The following is a 16,345-nucleotide window of genomic DNA, read 5'->3' on the forward strand; positions in this document are numbered from 1 at the left end:
CATACGTTGACCAATTTGTAATTTTGAAGGCGTCTTCTAGGGCTAGGTTGAAAAGCTTTGGCGATATTACGTCTCCTTGTCTCACTCCTCTTTTAATGGGTATGGGATTTGTATTTTCATCTAGTTATACTATCATAGTTGCATTTTCATATATATATTATGTATTAGTTGCCTATATCTCGAATCTATTCTACAATTATTAATAGCTTGTTCTATAGCCCACATCTCGATACTATCAAACGCCTTTTCATAGTCGACGAAGGCAAGAAATACGGGTAGTTGGTATTCACTTGCTTTCTCTATCAATGTTCTCATTGTCAGCAGATGGTCTGATGTACTATATCCCTTGCGGAAGCTAGCCTGTTCAACCGGATAAACAGGTTATTCTTCTTCTTCATGTACCATGTCCTTTCAGAGCGTTGGTTACTATCATAGCTATCTTAATTTTATTCATTGCCACCCTAAATAGCATACTTTTATCAATACAATAAGAATCTCGCCAATTCTTCAACCTTAAATTTTTTCTTCGAAGTGGACTGCGTTTGCCTGCTATTTTCCCTTATATAATATTTTGTAGCAATCTATATTTCTCTTCTTGATGCTTTTTATAATCTCAGTAGTCTTGCTGAGACGTTCTAGTATTTGTTTTTAGTGTTTTGTTTACATGGAGTTTCGAATCTTCTCCACCCAAGAAACTTTTAAAATTCTTCTATAGCACCACATTTCGAAATCTTCAAGGAGATTTAGTCATTTTTATTCATAGTCCAACACTCGACACCATAAAATAAGAGTGACAACACGTAGCAGCGAAGTCGTACCAGATCCGCAATGCCAATTTTAGGTCTCTGTTTCATAATACCTTAGACATCCGTAATCATGTCATCATCATAATTTCACCGTGACTCTCTGCGTTACAGTTTAACTGATATTCAAGGTAAATAATTTGATCAACTTGCTCAAGTTTGCTATTATTTACATATGAAGTGTCTCGGGAGAAAACCATGAATGTCACAAATTAACTAAAATTGAGTTACAATTGAGACATTTCAAATAAGGAAGAAAACAGTGTCTGAAACACTGAATGTCCACTCAGCAGCACCAGAAAATGTAATTGGCATCCTTGTCTTGCAAACGATCGTGTCAGTGTAGTAAATACATCGTTATAACCACGTGCTTGTGCAGTTCTGTTTGGTTAGTTAATTTATTTAAAACAATTACGGCAGATAGTGGAAACATATCCACTAAAAAGAGAGTGAAAATGGGCAGGTTATACAAAGTCATGAAAAAAATGAAGCTTCAGTCACATGAGTTTCGTGAATTCTGCAAATGCAAACGCTTGACGTGTTCTCACACAGTAAGTAAAATGAATAAACAAAGAATTTTAAATCATTTTAATTCATTAATATCTCATAATGAACAAAATGCTTATTTGTGTTCTCTTATATCATTAGTAAATGTACAGAGGTAGCGATCTAGGGGCAAAAATGTACATGATGCAATATATCATGATGCAGCCTATATGTACAGGGTCAGAGTTCAGTCAAGGTCAACTGCTAATGCTGAGGATGAGAAAAAACATTACGAAGAAGTACAAGTTTCTGCCAAGTTTTTTCGTGCAGTTCATGGTGTTACAGGGGCAAAACTTCAACATCTACAGAAAGAGTTAAAGCAATATGTCACGGCTCCTAAAGATAAAAGAGACAGAATAAATTATAACAAACTGAAGCCGAGTAGTGTTAATAGTGTTCACGAGCATATCCAGTCATTTAAATCAAGAAGTAGTAACTATATCTTACATGATAATAAAGGTAAAACTTACTTACCTGAAACTTTAAATGTAATGAAAATGTTTTCTCTGTTTAAAGAAAAATATCCGGAAGTTAAAATTTCTTATCAAAGTTACAGAGAAATTTTTAGACAACAATATAACATTAGTTTCGGTTATCCGCGATCGGTTACCTGCAGTTAATGTGACGAAATTACTGCAAAAATGAAAGCAGCTGAATCAGACCAGAAAAGTGGACGTACTGAAATAACCAAATTAAAAGTACTTAGAGAGTTCCATCTTCGTAGGGCTCAAGCGTTTTATGACAGGAAAAAGGAAAGCAAAAGAAGGGTATGAATAGAAAAGAATTATGAAGCTATAGCTAGGGACTTCCAAGAAATGTTTCCTTGCCGAATATTCACCACCAATGATGTATATTACCGCTGACAGCTCTCGATTTACTATCTGTATCTGGAGAGTAGGGAGGGCGAGTTAAGTTTCACAGCACTTAGGCCACAATTGAACCATTGTGCATCCTCCCAGGGACCTGTCACCCTTAGCTCATTGTCCATCCTGCCATTTCTAGGAGGGTGGACAAGTCACCAGGAGACATCTCTCTTATGGGGGCAGGTGTGGGCCAGGACTCGCCGAACGCGTACTCTCGTATTAACGATAACTCCGGGCATTCACATAGGACATGCTCTACAGTTTCGTCTTCTCGTTCACACTTCCTACATAGAGGTGTGTCTGCTAGCCCCACTCGATTTACTATTTTAACATCATGTTTTATCCAACGCTGATTCTTATTTTTATACCTATCCAGAGTTTATTGCTAAAAAGGGATCAGATGAAGTGTGTTCGTTTCTTTTCGATTTTATTATGCATCATTTGTCTCCAATTGCTCAACATCTACCCATTTTCTGTGACGGAAGAGGTGGACAAAACAAAAACTATACAGTGGTAAGGTTTATTCAGTACATGGTATCAGTAGTAAAACGTCTTCAATCCATTACAATAACATCATATCCCGTTAGAGGCCATTCGTACCTTGAGTGCGAGAAAAATATGGGCCTTATTAACCTTAAAAAAAGAATGGAAACGCCTGCTGATTGGGAGGAAAATATTATAGCTTCTCGCACAAAGCCATATTTAAAGTAATTTCAGTATCTCAGTGTTTCATCAAGGGATGGACTGCATTTTTTAACAATAGATATGTCAAAAAAGTTCCTTTTGCTATGCAAAAAGTTAAAGAGGTGATGTGTGTTAATACTCATGTTCGCACTGTATTTCACCGAGATTCATATAATGGTAGCAAACTTGAGGACCCCATCCGTTCTTCCGTTCAAGCTAAAAAGTCACATAAATTGTCACCTTCGGACTTTGAATTACCCATGCAATCATACTTCAACGTTATTGCTATTAACGAAGACAAGTTCAAAGACAATGTTTTTGTCAAAGTTTTGCGAAAAAAAAAAAACAACAAAGGAACTGACAATAATTCAAATCTTGAGGAATTGCAACCTATTATAATGAAGAAACGTTTGGCTCAGAAAAGAAACGCACCTGGACTTTCATGATTTTCTTCCATAAAATATTGACACTGACTGATGTTTTCCTATTTTTTACAAAAACTGTTTGTTTCATTGGTTTAGTTTTAAGTACTAGTTTTTAGTAATAAATGTTAATGATAAATGTTTTGGAATATAATATATCAGGCACATATTTTAGTTTTTACATGGTATTTAACTGTAAAATTCATTTTTTTCAATAAAATATTTTGTGACATTCGTGGTTTTTTGCTGAGATCCTTCATATTTGAGCAAATCTTCATTACTTCATAGACGCCTCGATTTATTATCCTTCAGACGACTTCTAAATGATTTTTTGAAATTGTTTTCAATAAATATACTATTTTCCAGTATATTAGAATGTTTTTAGGCTATTTTTTTTTATTTATTTAGGTATTTTAAAGAATAAGTTACATTTCCCTACATAACTTTTTCAGCATTCAGTGGATCTTCCTGAAATGTTTACTGAAGTTGCTTTTTATATAGATGAGTGGAACCTATGAGTATGAAAGGTGTGCCACTAAGGATAACAGAGTTATAATAAAACATAAAACTAATAATCGTAGTAAACATTTTATCAATTTCAAAATTGTTAAGTTTTCCCTCTTTTTCAGCAAAAATTTTATTCGTTGTTGAAAAAAAAATGTATGGTTTGTAGAAGTCTGTGCCATCAAAAATAAAACCTTAGGTAACATTGTTTTCGTTACAGCCTTATTCTTATTCGTGATTAATTTTGTTATGATACATTTTTTAAACACACTTTGGATATCATACGCACACCTTCAAAACACGACGTGATCATTAGTATTTGTGTTATACAATAACATCCCAAAAAACTAAATCGTATACTTAAACGCTGAAAAAAATATAATAATAATTGTATTTGTCGAGGTTTTGATTTTTGCCCATATATCTATACGAGCCCCTTCTCATATTAGTTGGCCCAACGTTAGATTGATAAGACAATTAAATTTAGAGAACAAAAATAAAAGCGCAGCGTACATTTTAGAAGTTTTAATGTATCGAAAATCATTTTTGAATTTCCTAATTATAGAAAATATTTTATAACGTAATGAAAACTATTGATTAAACAGAATAATAATAAATTAAAAAAAACGCATAGAATCTGTAGTACTAACAAAAAAAAAAGGTGGGGAAAGTTTACCACTGAGTTACAGCCCCTTTATTTTTAATGACCTCCACAATTCTTCAAGGCATAGTTTTTTACCAAGTTCTGACAAAATTCTAATGTAAACAAATCCCATGTTTCTTGCAATTTTTCCTTCAATTCGTTGACTGACCTGGCAGGATGTTTTCTAAAAGCTTTTTTCATTTTGCGCCACAAAGTCTCTGTCGGGGACAAGTCGGGACTATTCGAAACCCATTCCAGAAGTGCGCCATAGTCTTCAATCCATTTTAAACTCTTTTTTGAGGTATGCCAACCTGGTATGACGTTCTGTTGGAAGACAAAATCTTCCGCTGATGTTAAACGGTGTTCCATAATCGGTAAAAGGGATTCTTCTAAAATATTTAAATATTTGTCCGTGTTTACAATCCCATCGATAAAACGTAACTTTCCCACACCTCTAGACAACATGCTGTCCCAGATCATGACAGATGCAGGAAATTTGACCTTTCTCTTCAGACAGTCGGGATGGAAAGATTCATTTTTCCTGCGAATGATGCGACTTCTACTGTCTCCAACACTCATTTCAAATCTGGACTCATTGTATTGAATTCCATTGCGACTGAGTCCATCATCTTAGTCTATTTTTCTTTTGTTGTAATATTAAAAAAAAAGTAATATTGTAATATTAATTTCCATAGCCTAAAATAAAATAAAATTTAAAAACAATTCGTACCAATTTTTTCAACTATAAAACTTACTTTGTAAGTCATCATCATCATCTTTGGTTCGACAATCCTCTGTGGATCTTGGCCTGCTCTAAGATTCGTCGCCATTCTGTTTGGTTTCTGGCAACATCTTCTGATTTTTAATATCCGTAAGTCGGTTTCAACTCCATCTAACCACCTAATTCGCGGTCGGCCTTTGCTTCTTCTTCCTACAGGTGTTCCTGTAGGTGTTGATCTAGAAACGTGTCTTCCAAAAACGTCACTCCATAAAACGCTTAACTCCATATAATTTGCTCGTCGATTTTTCACTATAATGTGTCTTAATGCCCTTTGATCTGCTTCGGTTATTTTACTTTTTCGTACATTTCTAGGTTTTGTGACGACCGAATCTATAGTTTTGTATCTTCTGACTATATTTCTTACACTATAGCGTGACAATGGCAACATATTCGCGATTTCCGAATTGGATTTTCCAGAATTAAAAAATCTAATAATGATTGAACAAATTTTCTCATCGATAACTTTACCTCGACCCTTTGTACAATCCACAAACGGCAAAAAGTTTTACAATACTACAAACAAAATACATTTGACCTTAACTGACAAATATTATTGTTTTGATGTCATTTTTTCATAGCTACCTCTGGCTGGATTTAACGTAATTATGAAAAAATTAAGGTATGTTGACATAAGTGAATGCATAGTGAGGGTTTAGTGAAATTGTTTTTTATTATTGAAAATAAATTAAAAACCATAAGGGTAGTGTTTTTAATAAATATTAATAAAAATGCGATATTAATTAATATGTGAACTTATAAAAACATGCAGAGTATAATTTGTTTATGGTAATCGACTTAAACTGAAAATTCCATAGGTGGGCCAACTGATATGGGAAGGGGCTCGTACAGGTATATATTTCAGCAAATCGAGTTTTTTTTTCAATAAATTTATACATTTTTTTCTACAGGATTCAGCGTTTCGTTAAATTTTATGCGCAGTTTTCTCTCATTACCAAGTAATGATTTAAGGAGTAAAACCCGTTGTTTAAATAAAAAGGTGAGCCGTTATTTAAAAAATCCTTAAGTTTTTATTGAAAATGAAAAATAATGGGGATTTATCCATATAGACAGTCTTATATTCTCTTGTTTACTTATTACGAGTATTTTGGTTTTCCGTATCTGTACGACACTGTCAAGTAATGTTTGCAGATCTTCTTGAGTAGTTAAATTATCGATAGGTAGGTATGTATAAAAAAAAATTTAAAAAAATTTGTAACCAAAAATCGTTTTGCAAAATTACTATTATTTTTAACGTATAAACAATTAGAATAACTTTTAAGCTATTACTCGTAGACGCAATATTTTTCCATATTTAAAAAGCTGTCAGTTTTACACGAATTTAAACAAAAAACAAAGTTATTCTAGAACGATTAGGTAAAAGTAGGGATACGATTTAACTTAGACAGAATTGTCTGTCCGTGTTAAAACTGAGACTGAAATGAAGATTAGGTAGACCATATTAACGGAGAACTAAAAATTCAAAATTCGGAAAAATGTATTTTTTTACACTAAATTGTTAATAATTAAAAAAAAAGACACCGAAATCTCTGCAGAAAACATATAGGTTTTCTTTATAGGAAAATATAGTTATAAAATCAAGTAAAACTATAAAATATCTTAAAATAAATCGACTCATTTCAGATGGGATGTCCATATAAATAAAATAACAAAGTGTTTGAGAGCTTTAGTTCCAAATTTCTCAAATCTATAATAGATTTAAAATATTTAAAAATATTATATTATGCACTAGTTGAGTCTAGAATTAGATTTGGAATTCTTGGGTGGGGTGGTATACAAAAAATTTATTTATAGAAAGTCGACATATTACAAAAAAAATATTGAAAATAATAATTAATAAATATTATTCTGAAGCTATTTTCTTGTGGCATCTTAAGACAATTACTATTTTAATGCGAATAAGCCACAATTGAAGTTTAAAATAAGTTTATTGACGTTTCAATTTCGACTTTTTTTCGACGGAAATTTTTAATTAATTTAATTCGGAAATTAATAAATTTTTAATAATTATTTATTAAACATTAAATAATTAATAAAAAATGACATACTCCTCTCATTTATTATTCTGTGATACTAACGTAATATATATACCAGGCAACTTTATATGTATTCCCTGCTACTGTACACATAAGGCGAGTTTATACACGCATGGATTTGTTGACGCCAGTAGCTGATGCCGCGCCTTCTTCTTAGAGTGCCGTCTCCCTACGGAGGTTGGCAATCATAATGGCTATTTTTATTTTTGAGCTTGCTGCTCTAAACAAATCAATCGATGTGCATTGATACCAATCACGTAGATTCTTTAACCATGAGTTCTGCCTTCGGCCAACAGATCTTCTTCCTTGAATCTTTCTCTGTATTATGACTCTCAAAATTTCATATTTTGGTCCCCTCATCACGTGGCCTAGGTATTCCAGTTTACTGGCCGCGCCAGTAAATAAAATGGCATGTATAAACAGTTACTATTTTTTTTTCTCCGCCAGTTCTACTCTCCACTGGTGGAGAAATATACATATTCGGGTCATGAAATAAGAATCAGCAGGGATAACCAAACATGCAAAATCCAAAGACGAATCACTTTAGCGTGGGCAGCCTTTGGAAAACTGCTAGACACACTTATGGCCAACATACCAATTAGCCTCAAAAGAAAAGTATTTGACCAATGTAATACCGGTCATGACCTATGTGGCGGAAACTATGACTCTAACCAAGACACGACTTCGAGTGACGTTGCGTGACTGAATAAGAAACGAAGTTCTGCGAAGAAGGACGAGTATTGCTGATGTTGTGGAACGCATAGCGGAACTGAAATGGATCTGGGCAGGCCATGTAGCGAGAATGCATGACTCACGATGGACGAGCAAAATTACAAATTGGAGGCCAAGAGCAGACAAACGTAGTAGAAGAAGACCACCTATACGTTGGGTTGACGACATCAGGCGTATCACCAAAAATTGGCAACAAAGAGCACAAAATCGAAAAGAATGGACGATTGTAAGGGAGGCCTATGTCCAGCAGTGGATGTGATAAATGAAGGCTGGATGATGATGATGATAAACAGTTACTGGCGAGAACTGGTAAGCAAGTCTGAATAGGGCATGTATTGTGCCAGTAAAGTAGGAATCTTCCAAATTTTTATGCAACACTGACTATTTTATGGTCGTTTTAAATCGAATTTGCACGTGTAAACCGTAGTGGTTCTTTTAAATTATAATATTCCTTACAATTATTATAATATATATATATATATATATATATATATATATATATATATATATATATATATATATATATATTATAATATTATATTTTTAAATTTGTTGTAAAGCAATTTTAACAAAAATATCACTTGAAATGACCAGTCCACGAGGTAAAAAATGAAGTTTCCAGTACATTGTAAAATTTCTTGAAGTATACGAACAGGGTATATGTTTGTGGGTCATTTATTCTGATCGATACAAACACAGGAATTCATGTGTAGATGAAAATATTGCAAAAACAATGGTAATTTTAAACTGTTCCTCCGATATCCGTAAACAATTTTTGTAATTTTTTGGATCTTCGGTTGAAAGTTCTGTTTTTCTGAAGCACCAAATTTCTGTCTATTTGCAACCCAGTTTCTAATCAAAATTCGGCCTCTTCGCTTATGATTTCTTTTCTTTTCCACGCGGCTAATCATCTCTTCAACAATACCTACTTTGTTTTAGAATTAAGCGACACCTATTACGGAATTCAAATTTTATTTCCTCGATTGACATGTTACTATTGTGTAAACAACGACAATATTGCTCTGTGCAAACTTAAAAATGAAACTGGCATGCCAAAGAAAATATTCTATTCTGTAAATCTAGTGTAAATCGTCACTGGCGTGCCAACATAACTGGCGTGGCTACTGGCGCCAGCAAATCCATGCGTATATAAACTCGCCTACACAATCGTTATCATTTCCTGAGTACCTACATTACCTCATCACTACAATACTCTCACTAAAACCAATTAACATGTTCAGTTGGGAAATATCAAAAAATCAATAGGACAGAGATCTGCCATGTATCTTGCTCCAAAAATAGTTAACCACTTGCCTAACATATACAAAATATATATTCATACTCTTAATAATTCACTACGTATGATAAAATCTATATCCAAAAAGTAGGTATGAATCCTAGATCGTATGTTTGTGCATAAATTTTTCGATCTGACTAACTAAATACTGATCAAAATTAAAAAAAAAGAAAGTAAAAAAAAATAGAGTGATTTGTTATATTCACCCAGTTTAAATACACTCATGGACAAAAATATCGAATATTTTGGAATTTTTCAATTTTTTTTGTAGTCACTATTATTTCAAAATAATTTTAGATTACCGATAATACTCATTATAGTAGGCTGATGTACTCAACTGGTTTGAAATATTTTGATGTTTATTTTGACGTTTATTCAGTGATTAGTGTCATTCGTACATTTTATCATAAAAATCCTTTTTCACGTAAAGGAAAAATCGGTTATTTTTAGTTTAATTTATTAAGTTTAATTAAATATTGTTTTGATTTAACTAGTTAAAAACAAGTATCCCACCAATTCGACACTGCGATGAAATCCAAGTAGCACATATTGTAATTTTGTACGAGGAAGGATATGCACAAAAAGGTATTGCACGACGTCTCAGCAGAACTGAATCTATAGTTTCAAATACTCTAAAAAGGTGCCGCGAAACAGGAAATTTTGTACGAAGGCCTGGTCAACGACGCCCAAGGTGCATAACCGCAATTGATGACCGTTTTATGGTTCTTAATTCTACACGAAATCGTTCATTGACAGCGATGCACCTCAGAAATGAGCTATTAAATGTTAGACAAGTTAATATGAGTTCACAAACAGTTAGACGAAAATCAAAAGAAGCAAACCTAAAGCCCAGACGCCCCGCCAAAGTCTCGCCCAGACCGTTAGTTTTGGAGTTGATGGCATAATTCTTTGGGAAGGTATTATTTGGGAGGTACGTACCGCACTTGTGGAAGTAATTGGACGGATGACTGGTGATTCTTACGTTTAAAACATCCTGCAAGATCATGTTTTGTCATATGTTGGTTACATTGGATATGAAAGATTCACGTTAATGCACGATAATGCTCGACCACATGCCGCTGCCATAGTGAGTAATTATCTTGATGAGGTCCAAATTCGAAGATTGGATTGGCCACCGTCTATACCGGATTTAAATCCAATAGAGCACATGTGGAATCACCTAAAACGCAGCATACGACATAGAAATCCCGTTCCAAATACGATAGAGCAGTTTAGGCTTGCTGCACAGGATGAATGGAATGCAATTTCTCAAGGATATGTCCGAAATTTACTTGCAAGCATGCTGAGAAAGATGCAAGCAGTAATAAAAGCTAGGGGGGGAATACTCGTTACTGACCATGCACTTCTTTCAGTTTAAACCAGTTGCTAAAGCAATTTAAATTATCATTTCAGTTTAGAGTAAAATAACCTTATTTACCTAATATTAAACATTTATTTTTTTCACAATTTTCTCCGCATAAAAACTTAAAATTGTTCATTAAACATTGTTAAAATTAACTTTATTTTACAATAAATGACTTGCTTGACCAGAATTTATTTTGAAAAAACAAAAATTTGAAAATTCCAAAATATTCGATATTTTTGTCCATGAGTGTATATTTAAATATAGTCACACACTATTTCCGTGTTCGACCAATAGGTTTTAACGGGTAATGAGTAAATGTTTTTTCGGGTTTTCAGTGCAAAAATGTAAAATAAATACGTATATAAAAAAGCTACTAATTATAATTATTTCTTGTAGAGTGAAATCAATAAACATTTACAGATTTTGCCATACGGCTCACACTCCCTCTAAGGGGAAAATTCACTCATCCCAGATACCTAAGTATCAAAAGGATTGAGCTCTGGTGGGACTCTTTCCGTGTTATCGAGCCTTAGGTGACATGGTATGCTGAAGTATCTCCCAAAAATTTTCGTAAACATCTGGACGTTGAGAACAGTACAGCTTTTTGCATGATCTTGTAGAGATGTTTATTCAGACCTAGCTTTTTTATGTTTTCTAGGAGGTTCTTCGGAATGACTCCAGTAGTAGAGAGAATAATATGTATTGTCTGGATACTTTCCATTCCCTACTGTCTTCGAATTTCCAGACCCCTGTACTTGGCGATCTTTTCGTTCTGTTTAACATAAAGATTATTGTTGTTGGGTATCGCCATATCAATAAGTGTTGTTTGTCTCTTTAGTTTATTAACTAGTATGAGATCTGGTCTATTAGGTGCCACTGTTTGTCGCACAGTGCGGTCCCAGTATAGCTTGAAGTTATCATTCTCAAGTATACTTCCAGGAACGCATTGATAATATGGGAGATGGTTTGTTTGGGGAAGTCCCAGTTTGATGGCTATCTCTTAATGAAGGATCTTTCCTACTGAGTCATGCCGTTCCTTATATTCAGTTGCAGCAAATACCTGGCAGCCCCCGGTAAGGTTTTGGATGGTTTCTTGAGCTTGACATCCATATCGGCATTTGTGATTTTGGACCTAGGGTCTTTGACGATATATTTCAGGTAATTTTTGGCTGGTATAACCTGATCCTGAATGTGAGTAATGAACCTTCTGTTTCAGGGAACATCTTTCCTGATGTCAGCCAATAGTTCGACGCTGTATTGTCGACATAGTCTTGACTGACTTCAGTCGGATGTCGCCCATGCAGAGGTTTACCCATCCAGCTGCGCATTTTTTCGTTCTTAGTAAGATTGTTTATGCGCATTTCTTGTTGTGTCATCTACTGCACAAATCACGCGATGAAGGGTAGATGTCTCCGCCTGCACCTGAAAATAAGTTCGTAAATTAGTAATCTGTTTTTCTAATTGCTCGCTTATATCAATAAGTCCTCTTCCTCTTAAATACCGCGGTAATGTCGTTCTTTCTACTGCACTTCGAGGATGGTGTTTTTGTGACTTTGTGAGGTGTGTTCGTACTTTTCGCTGAAGAGTTTCTATATCCGTTTTAGTCCACTTAATAATCCCAAATGAGTAGCTAAGCGCGAAAAATGCATCGGTGTTTAATGCCTTAAACAAATTTTTACTACTCGTATTAAGATGTGAGCGGAGTAGTTGCTTTACCCTTCGTATGAAGTCTGATGTTAATTCGATTTTCATTTGTTTATGATCAATTTCCCGCGCTTGCTTTACTCCTAGATATTTATACATATCATTTTTTCCCATAGCCTTGATGTTTTGGCCATTTTGCATATCGAATCCTCCGGGCTGAACCTTTCCCTTGACTATATTTAGTACACGACATTTGTCTAACTCGAAGTTTCATCATTTGAAAAAGTTTCTACATTAGTAGTATTATTACTACTAGTACTAGTATTATTATTATTATTATATAGGCCTATAATAATTAAAAAAAAATTAGATACCTGGAATTGTCACAGTCTATAAAGTTTTCATGAAAAGCAGAAGAATAAAGATGAGGATTTACAAAGCACCATTAGACTAATCATCACATATGGCTCATGTCACTGACGAAGAGAGATAAAGAGAGGATGAGTGTATTTAAACGAAAAATTATCCAAAAAATTTGTGGACCCAGTCGTCAATCGACATAAAGGTAGGCTTAAAATAAGATACAGAGTGCAAGATAGAAATTACGAGTATCCACTTGGTAATTAATTTATGATAATTAATTATGATTAATGGTAATTAATCGATGGTTACCGAAAGTAAATCGTAACAGAATGGGGACAGATTGTGGAGAACGCAAAAACACACAGTCCAATAATTATTATTCTTAGATATTGAAATTCTAAAGTGGTGCTTTCCGTACAGTTTTTAATATTAGGAACTATTAAAGCAAAACATATTAAACTTGGTACGAAATAAATAAAGCATCTTTAAACAACTTTTGTTTTAGCCTAAGATATTTGAAGTAAAATATCATTTTGCGTCTTGTTTTTACAGTTTTTCTATCTCAAGGCAAAATAAGGAAGTTCATTTTTCTCACGGATTCATATAAAAACAAATTCTCACGGATAAAATGAATGAAAAAACATAAAATCTCTTAGTACACTTGTTATTTATACTTAAATGTGGGAGAATTAAGATAACAATGGAATTATTTTTAATAATTGTTTCCTCCTGTATATTAATTAGGTGAACTGATTCCCACACTGAAGTCAAAGGTAAGAAAGAGGTCTTATTCTTTCATTGAGTACATGGGAAAAAAGGAATTGGCTAATGTGCAAGTCAAGGCAGTGATTTTGATCAAAGAGGGTGATAACGACACACCGGTAGATAGCTACATAATTATTATTTTATTGTTATGTATTATGGACTCCTTGCGGTTTACAATTATAGTGTACTGTAATTCTTGGTATTTTTACATGTTACTTTAATTTTCAACAATGTCTGATTTGACGTTAAATAAATTGCCCCCAGATCCGTATTGAGGTCTTCTTGATCTTAAGCAACCGAAATGTAAATAAACCTAAAAAACTATTTTTTTTGGTATATTAAGTTATTATATCATCAGTATTCAGCTTTATTATTCTATTTTAGGATACCTTAGATTTTTTTTGGAAATTTTTTTTGTTTACACAAAACAGCATCAATCATACAGGGTTATTAGCGGGCGTTGAAAAATTACCATACATGTTTGCGTGCATGTAAATTTAACAAATGTATAAACTAAAAAAATGATTACTTAATAATTTTATGAATTAAATTTATATCAACAAGATATTGAATTGTGTCGAATAAATTACAGTTCACTAATTTTTAAGCTGAGTTAATTCTTCTGAAATATTATTGATAGTTCTTTCATATACGACGTAGAGAGGGATCTTAAAACCATGAACATCAGGCAGTGGCGAAGGAAAGTATCCGACAGGGCAGAATGGAAGAACATTGTTAAGCAGGCCAAGACTCACTAAGGGTTGTAGCGCCATTAGAAGAAGAAGAAGAAGAAGAAGTTCTTTCATATATAGACATTTCATAAATATTCTGTAAGGATCTACTGTAGACTAAGAGCTGGAGCCGGATTTTGCTCGTGATCGGGAATATGGACAAACTATAAGAGGAGATGTTAGATTAGTTGTGTAGTGAGTTGTGTACACGACTTTCCCGCACGTGCGGACAGCTGGGTGGAGGACGAGGGTAGTTATAAGGGGTGAAAGCGCGGTTTTTTTTGTGACGCTCGTGTTCGAGATGGGAGCAAGTGCACCAAAATTTGGGAATAAGTAGGTCATGACCTAACTAAGCAAAATCTCCATGGGCGAACAATGAAGGTGAATAGGGATCGTTCAAGTATTAAGTAACGCAATTAGGGGAGAGGGGGTGTTGTAAAACGTGACGGTGCTTTACAGAGGGAGGGGGTTCGAACAACGCGTTACGTTACACTTATTTATTTATCGTATGGCATACAATAAGAACACATAATTAAAAATCAATATAAAACGTTACATGGAATATTACAAACGAACATCTAATGTATTATTAATATAATGAAAAACATTTTCGGTCGCATTCAGGAACTCATCTAAAACTCCAGGGAATCGCTTTCGGGGGCATTCTTCAACAATGTGACGGACGGTCTGTCGTTGCGCACCACAGTCACACTCAGGAGTAAGGGCTTTTCCCCATCTATACAAGTTGTCAGCACATCTACTGCTACTTGTTCTTATTCTGTTTAGCGTTGTCCATGTATTGCGAGTCAGTTCAAAGTCTGGCGGTTTCTGATCGATACAGGCCATTTGGTGTGCTTCCTGTGGTGAGTCGCTCTCCCATTGTCTTCTCCAGGCGTTGGTGAGGTTGAAATGTTCCTGATGTAAGGAGTTGGCTCTTAGCAATGGAGGATATCTGGAGCGCAGTCTGTTTATTTCGATATCAAGCTTATCATGGTGGATGGGTAGCTGATGGATAGCCTCGATTTTTTTATATTCTCTGAGAAGAGAATGACTTCTTCGCAGTTTCGGCGGTGCAATGTGACTCAGAATGGGAAGCCAATAGTTCGGTGTGGGTCTAATTGTACCTGGGATCATTCGCATTGCCTGGTTTAATTGGGTGTCAATAATCTTCATGTGTTTGCTATTGAGCCATACCGGGGAAGCATATTCAGCCACCGAGTATACAAGTCCGAGAGCGGATGATCTGAGTACGGCGGCTGAGGACCCCCATGTAGTGCCACATAGCTTTTGGACGATATTATTTATCGTTTTCAGTTTTGCTGCCGTTCTTTGTAGGTGTTCTTTAAAACTTAATGTTCTGTCCAGAGTCACTCCAAGATATTTTGGTGTTGAGTTATGAGTGAGCAGTCTGTTTTCAATGTTAACGGAGAGTTTTTTGTTGGCTTGGGCATTATTCAGATGGAAACAGCACACCTTCATTTGTCAAAGTATTCTTCCATAACGGCAAGGTCATCCGTTAGTATTGTTTCTGTAATATCCGTGTTATTATGTCCTGCTGCAATGGCCCAATCGTCAGCGTAGCCAAATGTCTGCGAAGTTGTCCTAGGTAGGTCCACGATGTATAAATTAAACAGTAAGGGTGCCAAAACAGATCCCTGTGGCAGTCCAGTGCTGAGTTTCATTTTGACACTTTTAAAATTGCCCATTGTGACTTAAAAAAGTCTGTCGGTGAGCATGCTATCAATGAGTTTAGTTACCTTTTGACACGGGATGGCACGGATTAGTTTGCAGCTTAGTCCTTGTCTCCAGACAGTATCGTATGCAGCTGATAGGTCAATGAAAGCAACGGATGTTTTTTGCTTTCTGTGAAAACCTGCTTCAATATGTGTTGTTAGGGATAGGATATGGTCTGTGCAGTTGCGGTAACACTGTTTTTGTTATTTAAAAAAACTATGGAATTAAAATATCTCAAATTAGCAATGCTTTTCGTTTATGTTATACGGGGATTTCCTCGATTGTATTGTATAATATTGTTATTCTATTCCTTTTGTTTATGTTTTAGGGAAAATCCTTCGACTGTATTGCACGTCCTTTTTATTTTGTTTTTGTTATCAGTAATGCGAGGAGGAGTCAAAAATCTTCAAAAA

Source organism: Diabrotica undecimpunctata, chromosome 5, assembly GCF_040954645.1.
Source record: "Diabrotica undecimpunctata isolate CICGRU chromosome 5, icDiaUnde3, whole genome shotgun sequence".
In the NCBI taxonomy this organism is placed as follows: domain Eukaryota; kingdom Metazoa; phylum Arthropoda; class Insecta; order Coleoptera; family Chrysomelidae; genus Diabrotica; species Diabrotica undecimpunctata.